The 12,965-nt window shown below is 43.1% G+C and overlaps 1 pseudogene; it reads left to right on the top strand.

Moving 5' to 3' along the window:
* The window catches only part of LOC122347990, a 29,302-nt pseudogene that overhangs the window by 3,782 nt on the left and 12,555 nt on the right, over nt 1-12,965 (top strand).

The raw sequence follows: 12,965 nt of genomic DNA, 5'->3' as shown, positions 1-12,965 counted from the left end.
TGTTTGCGGCCGATCTTATTAGAGACAAGCTAACATCTCTGACAATGCGAAATGAGAGAGAAAGAGACAGAGATAGAGGGAGAATGATAAAAGGTAAAAGCGCTCTTTTCTTTCTTTCTTGGACAACCAACCAATCACAGTCTTCAAAACAGGGTCAATCCCGCTTACTCACTAAAATAAAAGTCCTGAATCACTTTTAAGCTAAAACTCCTAGCTAGAAATTAAGCTAAAATAGGAGCACTCTGAGAGTATTCTTAGAATCTTTAAGAATACAGGCCCAGGGGTGGCTTAACAAGAGGAATATGCCTTGACCCCAGCCTCAGTCCATTCCTTTTGAAGTTCACTCAAATTCTTTGTAATCATCATAAGGCTCCTTCCACTCAACTTTGTGTTAACATGCTTGGATACAGCACTCTGTGAACAGACAGCTTTTTGGCAATAATTGTTTCTGGCTTACCCTCCTTGTGAAGGGTGTCAATAATTGTCTCCTGGACAGTCTTCCCCATAATTCTGTAGCCTAGTGAACCAAACTGAATGACCATTTTGAATGCTCAGGTAACATTTGCAGGTGTTTTGAGTTGATAAACTGATTGGCAAGTCACCATATTCTAATTTGTTGAGATTTGGTGAGTTTTTGTTTAATGTGAGACAAAATGATCACAATTAAAAGAACCAAAGACTTAAACTACTTTTTTTTAAAACATAATTTTTCACAATTTGAGTTGAATTACTGGAAATAAATGAACTTTTCCACTTCTAACTTCATTGTATGTAGATGCTATTGTAACTGCTGTTGGCAATAAAGGAAAAACGCCTTTAACATCCGTGTTTGTTTTTCATACCTGAGATTATTTTAATCCATTTTATTACCATATTTCCCTATTTAAAACAATATTTTTGTTTAAATATGTGCAGAATGGAGAAAAAAAAACTTAGGCTCAGTTGGGGCAAGTTCTCCTCTGGCCAGATGCTCAGCCATAAATTTCCAGTTAAATTCTAAGCACAGCTATGTCAGATTATGCAAAGGACAAGTATGTCTGTGTGTGTGTGTGTGTGTGTGTGTGTGTGTGCGTGTGTGTCTGGTTCTGGCGATCTGTCCACGGGGCTCATCTTGGTAAGGCTCGTGGATGAGTGGGTAAGAGAATTCTGAGCATACTCAGCCCAGGGCAAGAATTCTGACCACTTGTGTTTCTCCCGACTACAATAATGTCCTTAGGTATCTGCCGATTTCCTGGTTAAGCCGTTCCACTTGGCGTTAGATTGAGGTGGTGTCCTGATGTTAGATTAACGTTTATATCGAGTTGTTTGCAGAATGCCTTCCAGACTTGAGAAGTGAACTGGGAGCCTCTGTCACTGACAATGTCTTCAGGGAGACCGTAGACTCGAAACATTGTGAAAAGGGCTTCCGCTGTCTCCGTGGCGGTGGGAAGTCCTTTCAGGGGTACTAGGTGGTAGGATTTAGAAAATCGATTGATGGTGAGCATAATTGGTTGTGAAGTGATCGGATGGTGGCAGGTCTGTTACAAAATCTATGGATAGGTGGGACCAGGGTCATTGTGGCATGGATAGTGGCTGAAGAGGACCGAGGGTAATTCTTGGAAGTCTTGGACTGTGTGCAGACTTGACAGGACTTAACATAGGCCGTGAACTCTTTAGACATTGCTGGCCACCAGAAAGAGTTTTGTGATAGCTCCTTATTTTCTACATCATAATTGCGCTCTGCTGCAGTTAGCTTCCAGGAAAAGAATGCACAAGAACGTAATTTGCCTGTTGTTACTGATCTTTTGGGAAAGCACGGCTCCGATCCGGCAGTCAGATGCATCTACTTTCACAAGGAATGGTAAATCAGGATTGGGGTGTTTCAGAATGGGCGCTGACGTGAATCTTTCCTTTAAATTGACTGAAAGCTTGGTTGGCCTCCTTGGTCCATTTGAGTTTGGCAGGCTTTCGTTTTAACAACGAAGTCAGGGGATTCGATTGTACTATAGTTGCAAATAAATTGGCAGTAGAAATGTGCAAATCAGAAGAATCTTTGCTGTTCATTTTACCGTAGTGGGTTGTGGCTAATCAATAACTGCCCGGACTTTTTGTAACATTTTGACTCATGGTGACTTATGTGATACCCCAGGAATGACGTTTGTTTAACATGAAATTCACATTTCTCAACCTTGACGTAGAGCTGGTTCTTTAGAAGTATGGACAGGACTGTTCTTAAATGGTGGACATGGTCAGATTCAGATTGGGAGTGGATGGGAATGTCATCAATGTAGGCTACTACATAGCAGTCAATAATATCCTTGAAGAGCTCATTGATGAAGGTTTGGAAAATTGCTGGTGAGTTGGCCAGGCCATACGGCATAACCTGATATTCATAGTGCCCTCTGCTGGTGTGAAGAAATGCGGTCTTCCATTCATCGCCCTCCTTTATCCTAATAAGGTTATAGACACTTCTGAGGTCCAGCTTGGTATAAATAGTTGCCTCAATGTAGCTGTTTGAGTGCGGATGGTAAAGCGGAAGGGGGTACTTGAAACTTTACTGTGACACTGTTCAAGTTCCTCTGTAGTAATGAAAGGTCTCAGTCTTCCATCAGTCCTTCAGTACTCAGGTGAAGGCTCCCTCTGCTGGTGTGACATTGTGTTATCTTTGATTAATACGTGATTTAGCGTTTAGTTGTTAAATCTTTGTGCTCAAATTACATGTTACTGGTTCTGCCTTGCAAATTAATGTCCCTTTATGATTTTGAAATCTTGCTACATGCTCTAATGCACTGATACTGTAAGAAGGTACTTTCTGTGAACAGATTAGTTTATGGCAATGTAATTCTGTTACCGTTACTACTGGCAGCTGATATAAATAATTGCAATTAATCATACTTATTGTAATGATTTATGAACATTTCCCTACTTTAAAAAAAAAAAAAAAAGAAAAAAAAAAGTTTTAATTTCATTCAAATTAAAAAAATGCCTCATCATTTACAGTTTACACTACAAGTAAACAGGCAGTGAAATATAGGCAGGTGTAGATTTTCTGTTTAGCAATAAATTAGTAGTTTTTGTTTTGGCAGATTGGCTTCAAAATAAGCCGTTTAGACTAACAAGAATACTTTGAGTTCTTAAAAAATTACAGGATCTTACAATTAGATCTACCTCTTAAATGTCAAAAGATCAATGAAATTTTGATTTATCACTTCATAACCACTGTCACATCAACCCTAATCCCCATCTCATTGCACTTTATGCTGCAACACTTATATTAAAAGGCAATTCTAAGACAAAATAACCATATATGAAGCTTACAAGTTTTTACTATGCATAAATGTATCTGCTTACCATTTCCATGCATATTCCCATCCACGTGATACCATTTAACATCATCAAAGATACAAGGGCAAAATAATTAAATAAAAATAACCATAGGGACCTGGAAACATTATTTTAGGGTTGGGGGAAAATTGGGGGAAAGGTCATTTCTAGAACATTTATTATTTGGTTATTATGCAAATAACCAAACAGGTACAAAATACTAATGTTAGGAAAATGTGTTATGTTCTGGGTTTAATTCATCACTGAATTAAAAAAAAACACCATGGGGAAGCGTTCCAAAATCTTAAATTCCAAGGCTTGTGTTCGCACTGGTGTGCATAAAGAAAACCACACATCTGAAAAAAATACTAAGCTCTATGTCTTACTGTCTTTTTCTCTCTCTCTCTCTCTCTGCCTCCTTTTTAGGTACAGATTAGACATAATCTGAGGTTGGACACTTTTGCTGAACTGCCAGTTTCATTGGTTCTGTTTTCCTCATCTGCATTGATATAGTGGAAAGAATCAGACATTGCAGACTTACTGGTCAAGGTAAAAAAAAAATTAAAATTACATTTTCATTTAACTATAACACATTCAAACTATAAGCACAGTATGCATGCATATGCACAGTATGCACTGCCTTTATGGGAACCTACCTTACTTGCTTATACTGTGTGTACTTTTTGGAACCTGACAGACCCTGCTCCATCTTGCCAATTAAAATGTAAAAATCATAGTGATACACATGCACGTGTGGTTGTAGTACTGTAAAGCTTAAGCTTAAAAATATATATTAAAAGCTAACAGAAACAGTAGCATTTACAGACAGCATATCTAAAAGTACGAGAGACATTTTTTGTTTAAGTGTTCCCAAATGTAACATTTCATATAACCAAATCATACAACCAGAAGAATTTTCATTACAAACATGTAGAGATAATTTGAACACACATTTTCATTACACAGAACTGTTTCTCTTTAACTGTGAGAATTCTGAAAGAAAATTGCTAAATGGCTGATAAAAGTTTTACCGTGAGGGTGTGTTACAGTTGTTATTCACCAAATTAGATACTGAAGGTGAGTATTTGTCTTAAGAGATGACGACCAGACGTCTAATGTGAAGGTGTCTCCTTGTGTTCATGAAGCACAAACATGCGATTTCAACCCATTGCCCAATGGGGATGGGGATGGCAGAGGTGTTCATTAGCGTAGTTGCCATAGGACAGCTTTTGCTAGAAGTAGCGCTCCGGATTCATTGCCCCAGAGAGGTGGGAGTGGCCGCAGTTTGCGCGGGAGAGCGGGAATACGTGGTAGAGGCAGCAGGGGTGATCTAGATGTAAGTAGGGCTGTAAATAGCGATGACAATGATGTCTGGGGTTTTCAGAGAAATTAAGAAGTGTTTCAGGACTGGATCAAATGCTTTGATGAGCATGTTGATTATCTAGTAGATAAAGACCCTTATACTGCACCCTTATACTTTTTGTCTCTCTTTTTGACTGATTGCGTTTAGAATCTCATTACAAATTAAACTAACAGATATGCTCATCAGTTTTTAAACCCACAACAGCTGAATCCCAATTCCAGATTTCATAACTGGTATGATGTCTTGGTCTCAGAAATGAGCTTCCTAGCACTGTATTTATCAGTAATTCACCTGATCGTTCCTGTTTTTACCATTATGGTCCATTGAAGGAGCTTTCTTGGAATGAAATTACCATAGCATTCAAGGTAAAGTCAACACTGAAACAATACATCCATAAAAAGCCTGACAAATATGGCTACAAGGTTTTGAGTGAGGCCAGCTCAGGTTATGTTTTACATGGACAGTTACTAGCAAACAAGTTGGTGAAAAATGACACTCGTATGTCTGGGAGATGACTCATGAGAAATGACAAACTGTTAGCTAGTGTCTCTTCATGGGAACTCCTGTGTTCGAAAATGTATCAGGTCAAAGCAAAGCAACATTGGTTTTTGTGAAATAAACAGACCTGTGTGCATTGACAGGTACAACACTCATGGGAGGAGTAGACACGGCTGATCAGAGGATGGAAACCGATCTCTTTCCACACCATTCACCGAAATGGTAGCAATCAGTGGGGTGAACTCCCATATAATCTACTCCAAGTGTGCTCCTGGTCCACACAAGCCACTTCAAGGCCTTTTTTCAGGACATTATTACTGTTTTGCTTGGCAGCTATTTTGGACTGAAGCTCCTTAATGGCCTTCATGTTGTTCAGGAGTTCATCAATGGCCCATATGGTGAAAGTAGGCTCTGAGTGGGAAGGAGTGACTTGAGCAGAGCCTGAAGTGGCAGGCATTGGTGACCTCGGGGTTGGCAGACATGGAATCAAACTTTGACATGGTAGTAGATGGACCATGAGAAATCTAGAATTATCTGAGATGATGGGAGTAGGTCTGGTAGAAGCAGGCATGGCATGAGCAGGCTTAGGTGTAGCAAGCTTGACATAACTTGAAAAGACATGACAGCAGGGGTGGCAGACATGATGTGTGCAGACCTTGACAGAGCAAAGGTGATGGAGGCAGAACTTGATATGGCAAATGTGTCATTAACAACTTTTGTTAATGTTTGCAACACAGAAGCCTACTGTGTAGACTGTTTATTTCAAACATAAAGACTACATAGAAAAAAATCTTTATTAATTTTGAATCAATATAATAAACAGAATTATGTCTATTTGTAAAAAGAAACATTTACTTTTATTGGTCTGACTGTATAAAGCAACTGTGTGCTAAGGATTGCAGTAAGCCGTAAACTGAGTGAACTATTTAAAGATTTAAAAAACCCTGTATGGGAAAGACTTTGTTCAGGAGCTAGGAAATACATGCATGGCAAGATATTAATCACCTTCAAGGACACATATATGTTAAAAGACATCTGTCTTAAAATACAATGCTGCATATGGAATACTATGGAACAACCTCAGGCATATATAATGTAAAACAGACATGAAGTTACTTTTGACAAACTTTAACAAAGCTTTTGGTTAACCTATCTGGCTTCAAAACCTCCTCAGAGCAAGAAAAATTCTACAATGCTCTATCAGACCTCAGAAGTAACCAGGACCCATATTTTAGACAAGGCAATATTATTTATATAGCGCATTTCATACACAATGGTAATTTAAAGTGATTTACATGAAAGGATATAAAAATAATCCTAAAATAAAATGACATGAACCGGCATGGAGTGGTTGGTGTTGGAGAAGGTTTGCAGACCTCCTTCACGACACCCACAGTAAAAGCAAATCATCTTAAACTTAACGCATAGTCAATATATCGTTTAACGGACCAGTGAAGGGTATTGCGTGGCATGTATGTTGTGATAAAAATGTCTTTCAGAAATGAGTCTTTTTCTACATGGTCACATAGTTCGCAGAAGTTCTCCACAATATCTTTTGTGGTTCCATTGCCTTGATGGAGGCACACCAGACAAACTGCTGGGTTCATTTTGTATTTCTGTAATGATACACTCCACTGGAGGTGGGTGTAGATGAACTCAAGTGCAGATTTGTGTTCAAACATGTCATGTTTGTGCAGAAGTGATCAAACATGACATGGCATGTACATGACATGGCATGAACATGACATGAGAGCGCAGAGCGCATGAAGGAATAACTACAATTAATGCTTTTATACTGGATACAGAGGGTCACAAGACTTGAACAAACCAATGAGAACACAGAAATGAGAATCACATGATCAAACATTAAACCAATGAAAACATGACACATGGATAAGGCGGAGAAACGTGAGGGGAAGGGAAGCATGATACAACAGACAAAGACAGATTTCAAAATCATGGAAACATGAACATGACAGACCAGACCTTACACTAATATAGTTGTTTTTTTGATTGATTGTTTGTTTGACTACTTTCTCCTGTTGATTTTTCACATGCGTTTTACTACAATATAGTATATTAATATAGTAATAATTTTGTATATTCTGTTTTATTGTTGGTTTCCTTTTTTCTGACCAAATGTAATGAGGATAAAAATAGAAAAACAACAATAAAAACAAACCTGCAAATAAGTTTCAGTATCTACTATTTCCTGAATATTGTGAAATTCAAGATGGACGTCCCTGATTATGTCATAATGTGCAAATTAGATTAATATGTTTACACCCCACATGAACTTTCAGTCATGCCCTAGACATCGCGTGAGGTCCATGTAATCTTCCTCACATGTAAAACACATATCTTAACAGGCCCTTTCTCAAGGAAGAACTGCTCCGCTGCCAATTACTTCCATACCATGACTAACTAATTGAGTGGCACACACTGCCTGGGTCACTGAATGAAAATGATAATCCCATTAACACATATTGCCATTTAACCTTACAACATAAAATGAACTTGCCAAAATGTTCAATAGCGATACATAGCAGATGGGCAATAAAGCCTGGTTTATCTCTTGATCCTTCTTAAAGCTGAAGATCGTAAAGCTTGTGTTAGTGATTCTTAGTGTGTTTGCTTCTGTTCGTGTTTTAGATAGTGTCTCTGCCTGCCAAATTTGCTATTTAATTAGCTATTGAGCAAAGCAAAAATGATGACACTGACAGACCTTATGTATGGACGCTTAGATAGGTGTCGTATTCCTATAGGTAGATGGGGGTCAGCTGAGAGTCAGCTGACGTGGGCTTCACTTACTTGACCTGCCAGAACTAACACTACTCTAGATAACTATTTCCAAATCACAATATCAGAGTCTATATTTGATTATAAATTGTATCACAATGTTTTGTATTGTTAATGTTTGCAACACAGAAGACTGCTGTGTAGACTGTTTATTTCAAACATAAAGACTACATAAAATTTTTTTGAATCAATATAATAAACAGAATTATGTCTATTTGTAAAAAGAAACCTTTATATGATCTACTTTTATTGCTCTCTATTATTGGTCTGACTGTATTAAGCAACTGTGTGCTAAGTAAGCCATAAACTGCAGTAAGCAGTAAACTGAGTGAACTATTTAAAGATTGAAAACCCTATATGGGAAAGACTTTGTTCAGGAGCTAGAAATACATGCATGACACGATATTAATCACCTTCAAGGACAAATATATGTTAAAAGACATCTGTCTTAAAATACAATGCTGCTTATGGAATACAGTGGAACAACCTCAGGCATATATAATGTAAAACAGACATGAAGTTACCTTTGACAAACTTTAACAAAGCTTTTTTGTAAACTTGTTAATAAAGGTCTATCTGGCTACAAAACATCCTCAGAGCAATTTATTTTGAACGCTCTGCCAGACCTCAAAAGTAACTAGTATATAAAAAGTATATAGCACATTTCATACAATATACATACAATAATACTCACAAATCCTAATTATATGCGTGCTCTGTTAGGGTTTACATTCAGTGAGAAAATCTGCAATAAGTCCTAGGCCATTAAGTCTTATTAACAAGTAAAAGTACTTTAAAATCAATTCTAAATGTTACTGGAAGCCAGTGTAAGGACCTGAGGGCTTGTGCGATATACTTTATATTTTCATTTTTCCCAGGACACGTCCTTGCTTTGATTCAAAGTACCTCAAGAGTGTTTTAAAAACATAAGGATCCGATGTCATATACCGATCAGGCTGCACACAAACAAATCAAAACCCAGATATTTTTAGGCAATATAGATATCCTGGCCAGGACCAGACCAGGAAAAATGATTACCCTATTACCCTGCATTAGTGCCTTTACCTTTTAATATCACTTACATGTTTTAGAGGTAAAAAAAAAACATTTTGAAAATGTCGTAAAAATATATTTTCAAATTATGCCCACTATCATCTAGGTGTCCTGGTCTCTGCTGATGTTCAGGGCTGTAGATATCATCTCTAGGTGCTGATCCACGGGTTTTTATATAGACTATGCATTCCATTAGTTTCTCTATTTGGTGTATTTGCACCAGGCCATGAAGAAAAGCTAATCCAAAGGTTGTGGGTTTCAAGTCCCAGGTCCGGGAGGCATTGTAGGTGGGGGGTGCGAACAACCACCTTCAAAACTAAGACTGAGGTGGGACCCTTGAGGCAAGGTACCGAACCCGTCTACCACTGCCCGGGTGTGTGTGTTCAATGCTGTGTGTGTGTGTGTGTGTGTGTGTGTGTGTGTGTGTGTGTGTGTGTGTGTGTGTGTGTGTGTGTGTGTGTGTGTGTGTGTGTTCATAACTTGTTTCACTGTTCATAACAGTGAATACTAACACCATGTCACCTCATGTAAAGCGTAAAAAGTAGCAGCCCTAGCTTTCAAGTCTAATCAAAAAGTCTTGTGGTCAATATTGTCAAACTTTATTAGTAGCACTAATAAAGAGATAGAAGTGCATCTTAATAAATTACAATGCCGTAGAAAAGTTCATTCATTTCATTAATTCAGCTCAAATCGTTAAACTTGTGTATTAAATAAATTCAATGCACCCAGATTGAAGTAGTCTACTCTAAGTCTTTGGTTCTTTTATTGTGATGATTTTGGCTCACATTTAACAAAAACCCACCAATTCTCAACAAATTAGAATATGGCGACATGCCAATCAGCTAATCAACTCAAACCACCTGCAAATGTTTCTGAGCAATCAAAATGGTCATCATTGACACCCTTCACAAGAAGGGTAAGCCACAAACAATTATTGCCAAAAATTGTTGTTCACTGAGTGCTGTATCCAAGCATGTTAACACAAAGTTGAATGGAAGGAAAAGTGTGGAGAAAAAAGATGCACAACCAACCAAAGAGAACATAGCCATATTAGGAATTGTCAGCAAAATCTTTTCAAGAATTTGAGTGAACAAGGAATGGACTAAGCTAGGAGGCAAGGCTTCAGAGTCAGCACACACAGACATCTGTCGTATTTCTCTTGTTAAGCCACTCCTGAACCCTATAGAGAATCTATAGGGGTACCGTCAAGAGGAAAATAAGAAACAAGTGGCCCAAAAATGCAGATGAGCTGAAGGCCACTGTCAAAGAAACCTGGGCTTCCATACCACTTCAGCAGTGCCACAAACTGATCACATCCATGCCACGCCCGGGTGAGGCAGTAATTAAGGAAAAGAAGCCCTAACAAGTATTGAGTATAGTGTTGTCACCAAGCCAGCAGAGGGAGCCCTGACCTCTGGGTGATCTGCATTCACTCCTCTGCGACAACTTCCTGTCCCAGGACTATAAATACTGCAGCAAGCCACTCCAACTGCAGGTTGCATTGTTCGCCTGTTTCCGTTTTGTTGTTCCCTAGTATCCGAGTGTTTCCAAGTTCTTGTTTATCTGGTTTGACCCTGCCTGTCTTCTGATTCTGTGATTGTTTGCTGCCTGACTTGACCACACGCCTGTCTCTGGATTTTGCTATTGCCTTACCTCTGATATTCCTGTTTGCCCTGTTTGAGCGCCTGCCTGTTTTGACCATGCCTTCCTTTAATAAAAGCCTGCACATGGATCCGCACGCCTCAGACCCTTCATACGTGACAGAATGCAACCTCGCACCAGGATCCAGCGGCTTTTTCACCTGATCCATGGCCAGGTAGGACCCTCGCTAGACGTTTATTGGCCCTCAAGCAAGGTACCCGATCGATTGAGGATTATACTCAAGAGTTTTTGGACATGGCTTACCTCTCTGATACCGGACTGTTTATTGATTGAGTTGTATCATGAGGAGTACATCAGCCGCTCAAATCTAAACTTGTTCGCGAGGGTCCACGTGAGTCGCTTGCTCAGTTTATTGAGTTTGGTTTAGTGACTGTGGGGTCAGCTTTCCACGTTGGGTGTTGAGGAGGAAAAGGATACAGCATCAAATCCAGTAATGGCTGCCTTCCCCGAGCCGCTGCCCAAGATGGCCGCCTTCCCGAGCCGCCGCCAAGATGGATGGCCTTCTTCCCAGAGGCTTTCCCCGCTGCCCAAGATGGCCGCCTTCTTCCCAGAGCCGCTGCCCAAGATGGCGCCTTCTTCCCAGAGCCGCTGCCCAAGATGGCCGCCTTCTTCCCAAGCCGCTGCCCAAGATGGCCGCCTTCTTCCCAGAGCCGCTTCCCAAGATGGATGCCACCTGCCCAGAGCCGCTTCCCAAGATGGCCGCCGCCTGCCCAGAGCCGCTTCCCAAGATGGCCGCCGCCTGCCCAGAGCCGCTTCCCAAGATGGCCGCCGCCTGCCCAGAGCCGCTTCCCAAGATGGCCGCCGCCTGCCCAGAGCCGCTTCCCAAGATGGCGCCGCCTGCCCAGAGCCGCTTCCCAAGATGGCGCCGCCTGCCCAGAGCCGGCTTCCCAAGATGGCGCCGCCTGCCCAGAGCCGCTTCCCAAGATGGCGCCGCTGCCCAGAGCCGCTTCCCAAGATGGTCGCCGCCTGCCCAGAGCCGCTTCCCAAGATGGCCGCGCCCTGCCCAGAGCCGCTTCCCAAGATGGTCGCCGCCTGCCCAGAGCCGCTTCCCAAGATGTGCGCCGATCTGCCCAGAGTCGCTTCCCAAGATGGTCGCCGCCTGCCCAGAGCCGCTTCCCAAGATGGTCGCGCCTGCCCAGAGCCGCTTCCCAAGATGGTCGCCGCCTGCCCAGACGCTTCCCAAGATGGTCGCCGCCTGCCCAGAGCCTTCTTCAAGATGGTCGCCGCCTGCCCAGAGCCGCTTCCCAAGATGGTCGCCGCCTGCCCAGAGCCGCTTTCAAGATGGTCGCCGCAGCGCCTGCCCAGAGCCGCTTCCCAAGATGCCGCCGCCCTGCCCAGAGCCGCTGCCCAAGATGGTCGCCGCCTGCCCAGAGCCGCTTCCCAAGATGGTCGCCGCCTGCCCAGAGCCGCTTCCCAAGATGGTCGCCGCCTGCCCAGAGCCCGCTTCCCAAGATGGTCGCCGCCTGCCCAGAGCCGCTTCCAAGATGGTCGCCGCCTGCCCAGAGCCGCTTCCCAAGATGGTCGCCGCCTGCCCAGAGCCGCTTCCCAAGATGGCCGCCTGCCCTGCAAAGCCTCCAGTGCCCGCCTCGTGCCAAGCCTGCCTGTGCGCCTGCCAGCGCCGCGTCTCGTGCAAGCCTCCAGTGCCCGCGTCTCGTGCCAAGCCTCCAGTGCCAGCGTCTCGTGCCAAGCCTCCAGTGCCCGCGCCTGCGCTGCCAAGCCTCCAGTGCCCGCGCCTCGTGCCAAGCCTCCAGTGCCCGCGCCTGCCGTGCTAAGCCTCCAGTGCCCGCGCCTCGTGCTGAAGCCTCCAGTGCCCGCGCGCCTCGTGCAGAAGCCTCCAGTGCCCGCGCCTCGTGCGCCCGTCCAGTCCAGTGCCCGGCGCCTCGTAGCCGCCCAGTGCCCGCGCCTGCGCGCGCTCCTCAAGATTAACCCCACCTCCCACCCTTACCACGCGCGACGATGGATCCCAGCAGCTCCCTGCACTCATCCTCTGCCCTCCACCTGGAGCTCGCCACGGGTCTGCCAGTCTCATTGCGCCCGTGGGTGAAGGATCACTCGCTTCATCGTCGCCGCCTCCGAGCCCCAGACTCCACCTCGGCTCGTAGGATCCGCCGGCTTCCCGCCAGGCTCCTAGCTCCTCCTCTCCACCGTGCTTCGTCAATCCACCAGCTTCATCAGGCTCCATCGTCTCTCTCGGCTCCGCCTTGGCCGGTCGCCGACCATCCGTCGCCTCAGGATTCCACTCCTACAGCTTCGCCTCGTCCCTCCATCCTCCGGCTCTGTCAGGCTC

This window comes from Puntigrus tetrazona, chromosome 7, assembly GCF_018831695.1.
Source record: "Puntigrus tetrazona isolate hp1 chromosome 7, ASM1883169v1, whole genome shotgun sequence".
Classification (NCBI taxonomy): Eukaryota; Metazoa; Chordata; class Actinopteri; order Cypriniformes; family Cyprinidae; genus Puntigrus; species Puntigrus tetrazona.
Note: the sequence above shows the minus strand (reverse complement) of the source record. Positions and strands in the feature narration are given on the sequence as shown.